A 15,652-nucleotide genomic window follows, 5' to 3' on the forward strand; every position below is an offset into this window, starting at 1 on the left:
TCTCCAGATCCCCACATGTGTCTCAACACCCTCGTTTATTTTATTTATTATTTTTTTTTTTTGTCTCTCATTCTTAATAGGCTTTGAGCCCGCTAACACAGTGTGGTGGGAACAGGCACAGGAAAAAGCAATGCTTTAAAGTAGGTGTTTGTCATTAAATAGAACATTCCCCCTGTCTCTTTAGAAACCCTCACAAAAGCTGAGCTCCCTGCTGGAAATTTTCTTAGGCCTCTAGCACAAAAGACAAAGTTTGTTTAAGAAATCGCTGCTGAAGAAAAAGGAGGACAAAAAAAAGCGTCAGGCCATTAAGGTAATTATATGAAACCTATGCTGTATAACAGCTTAATTGATATTAATATTTGTCTAATTGGTGATTGGGAGACTGCTTTAGGCTAAATCTCTTTAGAGCGGTTTCAGTGGTTCAATAGACTGACTACTTGTGGGGAGAGTTCACAGCTCTGAATAGCTGTGTTATCTTTTCCTCAGATGCGTCCCCTCACCTCTTACCCCTGGAGTGTTCCTGCCTCTCACTCGGCCACTTCAGGGGCAAAAAGAACTCAGAGCTGGAATTGTCCGCTGACATGTCTTATTGTCGACTATGGAGAAGAGATGGCAGGAGTTGAGAGGCAATCATTTTAACAAATTCACCGAGTAGTGAGGCTATTTTTGTTAAAATTTACTGTATACAGAGTAAAACAGAAAATCAATGATGAAAAACCATACATAAATAATCTGACCATGGATTAAAAAAAAAACTAAAAAAAACAGGAATTATAGTTTTATTCTAGGTAAAATCTTAAATTTTAAGGTCATTTAGGATTGTTAAAGATTATCGCTGAGTTATTTGCCTGATAACCAGATCCCCCAAAATGTTGGGAACACAGGTTTGAGAAGCATCTAGAGCTTAGATAATTGAACCAGTGATTGAGTTTATGCAGCAGGCAGAAACATTGTAAATCAAGCTAATGGAAGACTGCAAAGGTTCTTGGATAGTAAAATGGCCAACAGTCAGGACAAGAGAATTGGTTCAAATCAGGACCAGCCTGGACACTGCTTTAGTGGCGTTGCACTAACTGATGGTATCTGCCAAATGAGCGACACTAAAGGTTCATAGAGGATGCCTACAGGCACTGGCACGCCAGGCATTTGCCCATTATGTCCAATGGCCAGTTCAGCCTGGTCCAATTGCAGTAAATAGCAAAACTTGATATATAGAGTATTCAGGAGAAAAGACCAGCAGTTAGGACCCCCATGGAGATCCAAATTAGCCTTTCAAACAAGTGCAGGAAGGGAAAACAGTGGGATTAAAAGCAGAGAGGTTTTAACATCAACTGCACAAAGAAATATAAATATATATATGGACTGCAGAAATTGGTTTGTCTGCCCAGAAAATTGCACAAAATAAAATTAAGAATAGCACAGTTCAACATCTAAATGTTTCCCAAATTATTTCAAAGATGCTGTCAAAGAATTAAAGACCTTGATCATAATTTTCTGCAGGGGAATTAAATGAATAGGCTTGGAGAAAAGATAAACAATAACTTACTTTCTTTCAAAAAAAAGAAACCGATCCATGGAACAGGCGGAGATTGATAAAAACAATAATGTTTGGAACAAGACATTTTAAATTGACCACAAAGAGAAAAGCATAGACGAAAAACATATTGTAGGCAAGTAGACACCTAAAGGTGTTCTAGGAGGCTGCATATCTTGGGTCCAATAAAACTTTGAGTCCTAAGAAACAAGAGTGCATGCAGTGCCATGTACTCAACTAGGGCAGCACGTGATGGGGGCCACAGCCTCTCTGACGCATAACAGGGCCAGATAAGAGAGAGATAAATAATCTCCTTAACTGCTCCACCAACATTATGTAGGGCGGTGCCAAGTCGGCACAGCCTCCTTAGTTCCCTACTGCCGAGCCGCGCATCCTTAAAAGGCAGATTGCTGGGATGTTGGAGATGGCGATACAGAGTAGTGCTGGTTCCACCACCCCGAGCGCCAAAGGGTAAATATGGATTCTTAATGGAGTCCTTTGAATGGACCCATACATTTTCTATACAACCCAAAGCTTCTTGGAGCACAAGTGTGCCCATTCACCATCATCGATGTGTAAGGTATTTGTTTTCACATCAATTTCAAAATTGGCATCTTGTGTTTATTTGCCCTGATGTTTTAAAATAAATATCTCTACACTGGGATGGAGCCCTCAACCAAATTCATTTGGAAGCCTTAGCTTTTCATGTTATGCCCTTAAATAGAACTTAAAAGCAGGTTTATATTTGAGAAGTAACCCGTTTGCAGACAAACAATTATTTAAGGAGAAAACATAACTTAAAAATAAAAAGTGGTATTTGTTAAGACATTGTTTTTATAAAACAGCTCTCTCACATTTTATATTTAGTATGTTTAATGTTCCCTGTGTAGTTGGCAAGAACCGATAACCTCATTGATAAATAAATGATAAGGTTGTATTTCAAGTAACATCTTTATAATGTTGGTATACTTATCAGGCAGTTGATTTATCCCTTATTCAGTTACACGACTGAGGTAGTGAATGTCGGCCCTCCTTTTAATTAACAACAAAAAATCACGGACATCATAATTAACAATTAAGCCAGCTGTGGATAAATATGCCCGCTTTGCAGGCCATTCTTTCTTCCGCACTGTGACACGCATATTAACAAATGGTTATCAATCATAACTTTATTACCAACATTGTAATCATGATAATCTTATTTGATTTGCAAGTCTATTGTGGCTAAATTAAGATTTTCTTTTACCATTTAATACCTCTGAATATTCTATTGTGGTTGAATACAATTTTTACCTGTAGCATCCAAAAAGTAAGTTAATCAGTGTGACCGGCCAACTTTGCAAATTAAAAAATGCATGTTTTGCTGGTAGAAACACCTGCTTCATCAGGGTTAGTACCATTATAGTGTTTTGTCACAGAATAATAAAAGTTAAAAACGTAACTGTCTAAGGGATGTACCAGCAACTCTGATTAAGTATTAGGATGTAATCTCTGGTATTTTAAGTGAACAATTAAAGCCACTGAAAACACAATGGTAAATCTATCAAGGAATCAAGAGACTTTATACGTAGACCAATAAGACTAGATTAAAAAGAGGATTATTGACAGAGGCCACTGATAAAAAAAAAAAAAAAAAAAAACCTGTTTAGAGAAAGCTAGTACCTTAAATTTGGCACAATTAAAATCCGCCTTATTATGATTTATATATATTTTTTTATTATTATGAACATTATATGTCCTATCTATTAAAGTTTAAAACATGTTATCTCCCAAAAAATGTACTTTATAGTTATGAAAAAAACATCAAGCCTGTTTGAATTTACATTATAGTTAAAAATGCATCTTCCGCATACACTTGCTTGGCCACATAGGTTAGAACATGGTTTTGTTTTACTGCGCAAACTCAGCACACAGACAGCCACTTCGTTTTCTACTTAAGTGCCTGGAATAACCAATATCGACTGCAAATATCTGGGATACAAATCATGACTTCCGAAACTGTAAAACACGTAATAAAAAACGGTAAAGGCAATAAAGTTTGAAACCTGCTGACTAGTTTGATTCCTAAAATTCTATAACTGAAATGTGTAATAAAGTACTATTTATTTACGGTTTAAAGTGTATTAACACTTAGGAGAATCCATTGTGTATTAATAAAATATTCAACTCAATTCATTCCAGGCTTATAATCTGTTTTTCAAATGTTTGGCGTCACTTAGATATTTCCTTATTCTTTTAAAGGAAAACAAATGTTTTCAGTTAAAAATAACATGAAATGGATAAAAAAAAAAAATCCAGCGCAGACGTTGTAAATGACTATAGTAGCTGGAATATCTTCGTAGGCCTACAGAGACCCTTTATCATTTCCATCACTTGTGTTCCAATAACCGGTTTTGTTCGCTACGCAATTTTACGTTTAAAAAGCTTATTGATCATTAGAAAGCCCTTTAGCAATTATGGAACAGCTAGAAATGTCCTTGTTTTCGATGAAAAACAAGTGACCCCAAACTTTTGAACGGTAGTGCAATATTTAATAAACATGGTTATAGTGTGGGAAAAAAAACATCTAAACAGTTTTAGCTAAGGGGGCCTGGCACCTTGCTCAAGGAGGCAATTACCCAGTTTATCTGGGGAAGGAATGCAGTCTCACACTTAGTCTTCATTTCTTAGCCTCTAATTAATTGACGCTTTACATTCTGGCACTTCAGACATAGAGAATTAAATTGTAATAGAACTATGTGTTCCTTAATTTCCCGAGAAGGATAAATTATTTGTATTTGCAGGTCATATATAACTATGTATAAATATACACAAACCTATTTTAGCAAAAAATACACACACACACATATTATACACAGACACACATATATCATTTTTATTATGTTTTTTTTTTTACATACGTCCATCTGTGTGTATTTGCATGGTGTGTTTTATATATATCTCGAAATATATATTCTATATATAGACACACATATATACACCACCTGTAATGCTTAAAAGCTTAAAACTCACAGCTTTTTTTCTGCTAATATTCCTTTTTTAACCTAATTGCCATTACTGCCACATGCATTAGAGTTCTTTTCAGAGGGGTTAACATAGGCCGCCTGTGAATGGAGCTGTGATTGTGCTGCTGTCAGTCTAGAATGGATGTGCTCATTGTAGAGATAGGGCTTCAGAGAGGGTGGAGGGGGAGCAGGACGGGCCATCATTAAAAGCATCCAGCAAAACTGATTGGAGTGGAGGGGTAATTCAGAGCTAAAGTGGCTTTCTATCATTGTATCCACCCCCTCCCCTTTCTCAAACATAGGATCCATCCTTAGTAATTCATAAAGACCAGTTTTCTTTTCAATTTATTATTCTTTCGCCATCTTTTTTTAGCCATTTATGTATGGAGTGCCATTTTATAGGACTTAATACAAAGGAGATTTTTTTTCTCCTTAATGTTTTGTAATAGAAATATATGAAACATGCCACTATTTGCAATTTGTAATTTGCATGTCATCTATAATTGTAATACTTGCTGTAAAAGTAGTACAAAAAAAGAAAAACCAAAATTGACACAAATATTTTGGAAGCTTACTCTGTACCCTTTTCACCTAAAGCCCAGCCTCATTAAACAAAACCCACATTGTTGGGTGAAAAAAAATTTCACAATATTCAAAACTCTAGGTGTCTGCATGTAAATGTAGGGTCAACTAATGTGCTAGAATGAGCAATATAATTCTGCTGCATTTTCATGATTACACAATAATGATAAACAGTACGTTTTAAATCTCGTCCCCAGAAACACATTGGAATACGTGTGTTTTCACGGTTTCAGACTATCCTGGCATTTAAATGTTAAATAACACAGCTACTGCTGGTAAGATTAGCAGCCGTGGCCTGAACCGTTAGTGTCAAAAGGGAAAAAAAAAAACAAAGCATGATAAAGTTCCCTACGGCTGACAGCACTTCCGATCTCTATAGGTTTTTATGCCCCCTGTTGTCTCCTCTTTTTCTCTTCAAATACCTGTCACAGGCAGAGAGACAGAATGGCACTCAAATCCTCATCTATACCCAACCTCTATGAATGTAAGAGACCTCTAAAGTGGTATGCCCACAGATTTTTTTTTTCCTGAAACACACAGGCAGACAAAGCTTCTTTTTGCTACCGGAGTCTTGGGTATAATAAACAGAATTTTTTACATTTTTTTTGGTTTTCGTTTGCTAAATATGGGGCCTGTTAGAATGCTCGAACATTGTCTTGCAAGTACTTTTGAAATTAAGTTTGTTACTCTTTTGGGCTCTTAAAGTTCTATGAATGTATGGAGGATGTACCACACACACAAAAAGTTTATTCATTTTGTGTGCGAGTACCAGGAAATATTTACTCTCTTACTTATGTATTGATAATACATTTTCTTAAAAATAGGGAACGTTTTATATAGCTTAGGAACTGCACAAGTATATATTTGGGAAGGAGAAATACACACATATTTACATGTATGTATTAGAAAAATGGACAAAAAACTATTTCGCTAATTTTTAGTTTTGTTTTTGGTCCATTCATTTTCGGGCAACTAATTTTGTTTCCTGCCCTTTCAGTTCACACAAAATTTAGAGGGCTTTTTTCATTGTTCACTCTCACACAATGTCTCCCTACATTCTCTGGCAACTGCTTCCATGTCTTCACCTTCTCTGCAGCTCCTCTACTTCTCCTTCTTCCTCTTGTTCTCTTTCTTGCTCTTCACCTGTCTGTCCTCTGCATTATCCTGGCCTCTTCTGTGTGCACAGAGCAGAGCCTTTGCGCAGACCCTTTCCCTCTAGACCAGGCCAGGATAATGCAGCCAGGGCCTCTTCACACAACACAGGAAGAGACGATGTCCGCAAGGGTCCGTCCTGTCATTTACTGCTACACTAGGCCAGAGGGCCTGGGAGGGACTGTGGAGATCCGGGACAAGAGGACCACCGGAGAGGATAGAAGAAACAGAACAAGAAACTGACACACGGGGACAGTATGGAGAAACTGAAAATTCGGAGCTCTCGTTTGTTTTCATTTGTTTCGTTGAGGCCCCTCATCGTTTTCAAACATTCGTACGAATTGATGAATTTAACAAATTTTGTTAAAATCAAAAATTCATACAAAGTCCATTATGTATACATACTTTATAAATGTACATATGTTCCAGGTGAAGTTCTAAATGTGGTTAATTGTCAGCTGGAATGAATGTTTGCATCACAAGTACTGATCCAGGCAAAATGTTTTAGTAAAAGAAATGTGAAAAAACTACGGCTCACCAATTATAATAATAAAGCAGAAACAAACCTATAGTAGCGCAGAAAGATTAACAAGATAATAATTAAGGTAACTAATAAGGGAATTTATTTCAGAAGCATACCATTGTTATAGAGAGGTTTATATGCAGCTCTTCCTATAGAAGGTGGAAATCCCTTTGCATATACGCATACCTACCCGCAGCTCTCCATCGGACTAGCCACACTCGAGGGCAGGGATAGCCACACGAGGTTAGGTCTAAAGGCAGGGAGCTAGTCCTAGATATCATTACATGTGCTGGGCACACCTAAATGCCACTCCTGCCCAAAAGGAAGAGGGTCAAACTTTCCCGGATATGTTTGTACTTGAAGTTATAGCCATGGGGAGGACAAACCTCACTTGCAAAAAGAAGATGAGAGAAGTTCACCGTTATTATGACCATCATGCAAAATCCAAAAAATCCTATTAGAGAAAATGCTAAATATTTTTTACCCATAATGTAATTTAGTTGTATGTGGTCTTGTTAAATATTTGTCATATTCTAATGAAATCCCTGCCAACCAATCAGTGCATTTTATCATCCAAGACAGAAGCCAAAGGGTTAAATCCTGCTCTCAGAAAAAAACACTGTGATGGGTTTTTTAAAATGGAGGCTGATCCCGTAATACAATCTACTCTATTTATTGTGTTTATATAATTACGCAGCGCCAACAGGAACCAAACAGATGGGGTTTCCCATCACCCCTTTCACCACAGACTCAGCATTTCTCTAGCTCTGTGGAGCCTTAGCAGTCTATTAAGGGTAACACAATCTCTCCATTTTCCACAGACAATTATCCTTAGGCTTTGTATACACCGAGCTGTGATCAGGTTACTCATCAAAGCATTTTATGACTAAATAATAACTTTAGGGCGCAACCTCCGACCTTCAGAGGGAACCTGACAGTAATTCTGACTTTCTAACCTGAAGAGCGTCACTGTCCCAAACCAGCGAACCAGATACCGCTGACATTTTTGTTGTGCCCCCTTTCATATTCTGTGGCCAAATATTTGGGTGGTTGCATATTAGGGCCATTGTGTTCTGCGAAACGCATCTACGCACCAAGGATTTTCTGCAGTTTGCCGCAGGGTGTACAAGTGATGTAATTCAGATGTCAATAAAATTACCTAATGTCCCTGACATCTTTTTTTAATTTAATACCTTTAAAAATACACAGACTCAAACCTGTACACTTGGCATTTCCTATTATTTGCACTTATAACAACGGTTCTTCAAAACAAATATTACGACCTTGCCCACGGAGCTTATAGTTTTAGCCGTTCTAAAGATCTGCAAGGTATTCTCTTCTGTACTTACAGTTTTACCAAAATATTGTAATAAGAGCTGACTTATAGATACATATAATATTGTACTATTAATACCATAAGTCTTACAGAAAAAAAAACATTCCAAACTCTTTTTTTACTTTTGTAAGATTTTAACCCCTTAATGACAAAGCCCGTATATGTACGGGCTCAAAATGCATTGTTTTCAATGGGTTTAGGGACCGCCCATTGTCCTTAAGGGGTAAAGGTAAGATTCAGAACGCCATTTGATCTTACAAGATAACCGGAGCTTAACTCATTAATATAAAGAATCAATACAACGTTATTTTATTAAATGTGCAGTGATTTGTAACAGCCTACTTAGCTACAATTGAGCAAAGGATTCTTAGATTTCCGATAGATTCGCTTAGTCCCTGGTTTTCTTTTGGAAGCACTTATTTCGGTTAGAACCGTGAATTCACGATTAAGTAAGTGAGTTTCCTCCTCTGTTCTTACATAATGCATTAAGAACTGACCTTAAAATGTATCCAAATTAATTTTAGCAAAAAAAAAAAAAAAACACAACAGAAGTGATAATTATCCCATTGTCACCTGACAATGATCACAACCCAGGACAACTCAGGGAGTTATCAACTTTTTATACAAATTAAGTCATTGTGCCGTTCCTTAATACTGACAAACAGTACACCTATTAATGTACGACACTGAAAATACCAATTTTTATTAGCTGTTTACCACCAATATGTTAACTTATTTTATTAGTATTCCTTCCTCTAAAATAGTTGAACATTTCAGATCCTTGAAATCACTAAATCGGATTATAATGCTCAGAAATGCCCTCCAAAAACACCTGGGAACTCTCCGTATCTCACCTGGTGACTGTGTGAAGCGCCCCCTTCTCCAGGTCACTACAAGGAATCTCGGGGTCACAGGAGCGGTGTTGCAGGGCACCCCACTCCCCTGCCAAACAATAGAGTGTCCTGCAATGTCAGCGGGGCCGCCTACCAAAGTCTGCGGGTCCTCTTACCCGCATCCTGTTAGGGTAGGCTCTGGGTAGCTGTAGCGAGAAAGTTCCCGGGTATAGCTTTAACAGAGCCTAGGGTATGATATGAAACTCAAATCCTGAGTACACGGGTGTCCACAGAAATCTGACAAAGTGCAGTAAAGTCACAATAAAGAGAAATAAGCATGTTTCTCTACTATCTCGAACCCCTTCTTCCAACCCATGCCTCCTTGTTCCCGTTTTTAAATGAATCACATCAAGCACCTGCTAACCATGAGACCATATTAACCCCTTAATGAGAAAGCCCGTACATGTACGGGCTCAAAATGCATTGTTTTAAATGGGTTTAGGGACCGCCCATTGTCCTTAAGGGGTTAAATAACTCTGCGACAATTTCCTATTTTGGTGTTATGCCCAGGTTAGCCAGTAGAGGTCACAACTGATAAGAGATCTGTACCCTGAAAAATCACAGCTCTCGGTATCAAATGCATTGGACCAATCCAAAGGAACCCTGTTTTGCAACATAAATGCAATGTATCACCTAACAAAATGCAGGAGAGGTGCAATTTTCTTCCAGGGGTATGGGTTGTTGGATGCTTCCATAATTATGTTAGGCATAGGGCACAACCTTAATAAATACCTCCTGTGCTTGTTGATGTGGTTAAAGTTACATGACGGAAGAGAACGAACAAGTACGACCTATTTATGCTGCTCAGATGCTTCTGTTTGTTTTTTTTTATATAAAAAGGGTTGGGGGCTAGGTGGGAGAAGTCATGCTTTCCACGCATGTTGGTGGGTCCGGATAGAAGGGAAAATAAGTTCTGACCATATCCCACCTATCAGAAAGCAAACTTTATTCTCTATCCCAGATGAGAACTGGAGTTCCCATGTGTTATGCAGCCATGTTTTTTTTTTCTGGACTTCTTATATTGACATATTATAAAATAATTATGGAAATGATTCTGCCTTTGACTACCGAAGCTTACTCTCCTGACTCATAGCATTCCGATAACCAGAACGTGACTTAACATGTCATCTCAACATGTTTTCGTTTAACCAACATATAAAAAGGCCCACTCCAGCCATTTTCAATGTTAAATGCAAATCAGAGCCCTATTTACTACAGACATTTTTTCTTAATTGGTAGAGTTATAAAATGAGACTTTAGTCTTATTTTACTCCTCCCTCAGCCGCCTCTACTGAAAAGCATGGAGCATACCTCAACATGCTCCCCGGAAATTCACTATTCTAAAGAGTACATTGAAAAATGCTACTGAAATTGGTATTCCTTATTTGATAAATTATAACTTTATCACTTTGGGAATAAACAACTTTATCCCCTTAAGAACCAGACTGTGTTTTACCTTTTGTACCCTTTGGGACCAAGGCTGTTTTCATATTTTTGTGGTGCTCGTGTTTGGATGGAAATTTTCTCCTCGCTTATTTAGGTTTACCCACACAAGTTATATGTTGTTTTTTTCAGGACAAGAAGGGCTTTCCTCAGATACCATTTTTTTATCAAATCTAAATTTCCCACAAAAAATAAAATAAAAAATAAGATGATGAAATTTATTATGATTTAACCCATCAAACCATTATTTTTTTTTTAAATTAGACACCCCTTGGATATTTGAAATGCTTTTACTTTAACTCTTTCCATGTCAAGATTTTTGGGAAGATACAGCACTAATTTTAGCACTTGCTCATAATAATAAACTTTATTTTATTTTATTTATTTTAATTTTTTGACTTTTTTTTTACATTTTGCTGGAACTGGATGGTTCCTCTGATGCATAATATTTTTTAAATGTTACCATTTTTTTAAGCTTTTTTTTTATATTTTTAACATTTTTTAATGTTTTACTAATCACTGTGATTAGAAAGCTGGGCTCCATTGAATGCAGTACCTGTATTCAACCTGCAAGTGGAGCCAGAGTTCCCTAGAGGGCCTGGAAACCCTCTGGCGAACTTTTACAACTTTGTTTTTCTTTTTACAGGATGCGCCTTCATGATTTTGTCACTCTTAGTGGCGGTTGTGACCGCTCTCCGTATCGCAACACGTCCTGGGGTGAGTGCTCGGGGTCGCTGAATGCCTAGTGATAGATGCATTTCAGCAACACCATTTAAGCGAAGAAAGAGATTGTAGATTGCTTTCTAAGCTTGTTTAATGAAATGACGTGTCAGACACGTCATAGGCCGTTAAGTGACCGTTTTTTCGTGACGTGCCTGATCCGTCAATGGACGTTAAGGGGTTATATCATACTGTGGGACGTCTCTAAAAAGGAACCAGAAATATAATAATGATTGTCTTTAATTATAACCATATGCATTAAGAATAACAGTGTGGAAGAAACCCACCTGGGTATCTTGATTTTTCACCAAATTTTTCAACAAACCTGTGTTGCTTTAGTAACCAAACACTTTGACTTGTTAAAATGTTACACAAAATATGTATGATGAAATTTGTCTTTCTTTCTATGACCAAGAAAAAGGGTCATTTTGACAAGAAACAAAAACCAAAAAAGGCATTTCATAACTTTACTTGTTTACTTAAGCTAAGTATATGTCTGGGAACTTCCAAGGACTGGCTTTCAGGGGTTCTCCTTTCATGCTCCATATTAATGGGGTAGGCTGTCCATGCCCAAGTTAAAAAACTTGGAACAAATGGATCTGGGCAGAAAGTAGGTGTAATTTGGGGCAAATAGTAAACACCACCCCCCCTGCTTGGATTGAACACTGTAGTCAGCTCTTATTATTAGTTGTAATAAATGCTAAACATGCTTTATCGTATTAGAGTGGACAATCTCATTTTAGCTCAACTAGGATTGACACCAATCACGTTAAACAAAACGCCTGAGAAGCAATAGGCATTTTTTTCTCGAAAGAAGAAAAAAGTCTAATGCAAGGTTGTAGGATACATTTTGGAGACACCACCTTTTGCCAAAGGTGCCTGCAACTTGTTTCAGTAGAATTCACTGTATCAGCCGGATGTTAGGGTCAATATTATTTGGCAGTGGAGTTCACCAAATGTCCTCTTGGTTTTCATTCCATCTCCCACACTTTTGTTCCTACAGTGATTTAAAAAGTGTCCTTGATTTGTCAACAGAGGTCAAGCCCCCTCTTTAAACCCCTGTCCTGCTTGCTTTTGTTAAGAAAACTAAGAACTGGCTGCTTCTCCGCACCTGTGACAATTACCCTGCGTTAGTCAAGCTTGCAGGAGTCAGGTCAGAGGTCGGTCACAGTCAAGAGGGGACTACCTTTCAGGCAGTTAAATCTGTTATCATTTATCCCTAATGTGATAGCTGTCTGTCACTCAGGGATCAGGCTGCCTTACACCTACTGGCTCATTCCCACTGTCAAACAATATACTCTGGGTATGTGAAAGAGTGAGAAAAACCTTTTAATTCTCAAAGTCCCACGACATTCATTTGGGTCAGCCAAAAGGAGAACTCTAGAATTGAATATCCGGAAGCAATAATAACGACGACAATAAAAAAAATACATGGTTGTCCTGAATTTACTTTACGCGCATAAAACAAAGTTCAAAGTTAATGTTTTTGCACTTTTTCACCAATGACCAGCCTTCTCAATACTTCAAAATGTACAGTGAAAAAGTATTTACTCCTTCCCAATTTCCTCCATTTTTGCATACTTGTCACACTTGTCAAATAAATTTTGATATTAGACAAAGATAACCCAAGTAATCACAAAATGCAATTTTTAATGATAATTTCATGTATAGAAGGAAAAAAAATATCCAACCCTTCCTGGTCCTATGTGAAAAAGTAATTTTCTACTTAGTTACTAAATTAACCAAATTTTGTTTCACCAAACACACCCAGACATGATTACTGCCAGCCCTGTTGGAGTAGGCTAAAAGGTCTGAGAAGGTAGCACATGATGCTGTGATTTAAAGAAATTCAAGAATAGATGATAAACGAATCCATTGACATCAGTATGGATAGGGTTACAATAATTATTCCATAGGAGTGTCCAGCCTACCAAAATTCATCCAAGGGTACAATGACGACTCATCAAGAGTTCACAAAAGAACCCAGACTAACATGTTAAGAACTGTAGGCCTCACTTAAGATTAGTGTTCATAATTCCACAATTAGACACAAAGGCTTGTCTCACATTTGCCAAATACATCTTTATGACTTTTGAGATAATATTCTATGGGCTGATGATCATCAGGGGTAAAGCTAACACAGAATTCCACAATACGATCATGCCAACAGTAAAACGCATTGATGATAGTCTAATAATCTGGGGGTGCTTTGCTGCTTCAGGACCCGTAAGACTTCCTATAATTGATAGAACCATGAATTCTTCTCTCTACCAGAAGGAGAACCTCCGGCCATCATCCTGTGATTCAAAAGAAATGGAAAGGATTTGGAGTCATCTTGATTTAAATCAAATAGAGATGCTGTGGCAGGACATTGAAAGGCAGTTCATGTCCAAAAACCTTCCAATGTGGCTGAATTAAAACAATTCTGCCTAGAAGAGGGGCTAAAATGTCTCCACAGTGATGTTAAAGAGTCATTGCCAGTTATCATAAAAAATGGATTGCAGTTTTTGCTGCCAAGGGTGGCACAAGCAGTTACTATGTCTAGGGGCAAATTACTTTTTCACATGGGTGATATAGGTTTTGACTATCTCTTGACCTTCAAAAAATGAAATAGTCATTTAAAAGCTATATTTTACATATACTCACATTGTCTTTGTCTTAAATTAAAATTAGTTGGATGTTTGGAAGAGCCTTTTTTGTTGCCCCTTCTTATACACATGCCCCAGAAAAAAAGTAGCAGAGGAGATCAGGATCACAAAATGCAGAACCTGAATATTAATCAAAATCATAGAAAGTGGCAGCAGATAAGAACCATTCGGTCAATCCAGTCCCAAATCAGGTGCCAAAAGTCAGGGTAGAGGAATGCAGGATAAGTAAATAAGCAACCTGGGTCAAGGACAGGAGACCAACAGGAAGGTCAGGTTAAAGTCATAATAAACTAGACACAGCCAAATGCACGAGGCACTATCACAGGGAAAAACAGTGTAAGTAGCTGGTTTAAATACTTCTTCTATACAGCTGGTATTTGTTCCGCAGGGTACCGGGCACACATGCGGCTGACGGCACGGGAGTGCTCCTGTGCTACCGGAAGCCGAAGCGCGAGCAGGAAGCGACTGCAGGCGTCGGGCAGCATCTCTGCACAGACATGCATTCTGGACCTGCCTGCTGCTTTCTGCGGCAGAACTCAGCTCAAGGAAGATGAAGCACTACGGACAAAAGAATAAACTTCTGCAAGACCGGCAGGAGGGTAGGGTTCTCATGCGGAGGGCAGAGATGTAAAATTACGTTTGATCGGGGGTATAGTTTTCATGACATATTGAAACTGGTACATTTTTTTTTTTTTTTTTTACTGTCTAGGAAACAATTAAGCAATCTTTGCTTATATTAAGAATGAGGTTTGTGGAACCGTTTCCTCAAGAGTTCAACTTAAATCCAACGGTTTACTTGCCTGTCTGTACTCACTTCCATCTTAGGTCTGGTCCCTCGTACTAACTGTATAAGCAAGCGTTTGGCAGTATAGTAGCCTAATGTGTCCAAAAAGCCCACTCAGCTTCTCACAAACCTTTTTTTTTTTTTTTTTAACCTAATAAATTCTTTGTTTACTGAAAGAGATTACATTGCACTATGGTCCATATGATATAACAGAATAGAATAGTGAACATCCCAAAACCCAAGGTTTACAAAAATTTGCAGCATAGCATAAGTATCAAGTTAGAGATACTAAGGAAGTTTCTGTATTTTAGCTGTCAAACATAGTGAGAGAATGACAACGGCATGTCAGATTGCAACGGAGATACAAATTCATAAAACAATACAACAGAAACCAAGAGAACGGACTGGTGAGTGATGTATTGCCACTAATTATATAAAAAAATATTAATACTAAAAACCATAAACCATAATATTCAATCTCTCCATAACGCTTACGTAAAGAAAAGAGAGGTCCAGGTCCACGACTCTTAACTACAACCACACATGACTCTCTAGAGAGGGACAGACACCGATGGACCCAACAATGACTTGAAAAGAAGGAGCGGAAAGAAAATCTTTCCAACGTAGCCACTTCAACCGATTCTTGTAAGACATGACCAGATATTCCATATGACAAATAAAAATCAGCTTGTTTCTGGAATTTTGGAATACAGATTTAGCTGTACTAAACAAATAAAGGCTATTTATACCTCCCATATGGAACGTTATTGTGGTGAAGAAGAACAGCCTGAAAATGTGGTCCATCCAATATATGGATCACCGCTGAGACTGTGCCCCAGAATGAGCAGACCAAGAGACATGACAACCATAGGTGGGTATATAAACCTATATCAGAGCCACATCGCCAGCTTCTCATGTAAACTTGACTCCTTTAGTTGCTGGCGAAAAAGAAAATTTACAATTAGAGTGGTATAAACCAGATCAGCTCAGCCGAACTACCCTAACACCAATCATACTTCAGAAACAAACACA

At 37.8% G+C, this 15,652-nt stretch overlaps 1 protein-coding gene across 1 annotated transcript in view; it reads right to left on the bottom strand.

Annotated features, from left to right (window-relative positions):
* Positions 1-15,132: 15,132 nt before the first annotated feature.
* PRKD1 (protein kinase D1) overlaps positions 15,133-15,652 on the bottom strand; it is an 86,399-nt gene continuing 85,879 nt past the window's right edge. Inside the window, exon 18 of the transcript XR_008355478.1 lies at positions 15,133-15,144. The gene's annotated coding sequence lies outside the window, so the exon portion shown is untranslated. The remainder of the gene's footprint in view (positions 15,145-15,652) is intronic.

The sequence above is a fragment of the Spea bombifrons genome, chromosome 9 (genome assembly GCF_027358695.1).
Source record: "Spea bombifrons isolate aSpeBom1 chromosome 9, aSpeBom1.2.pri, whole genome shotgun sequence".
NCBI lineage: Eukaryota > Metazoa > Chordata > Amphibia > Anura > Pelobatidae > Spea > Spea bombifrons.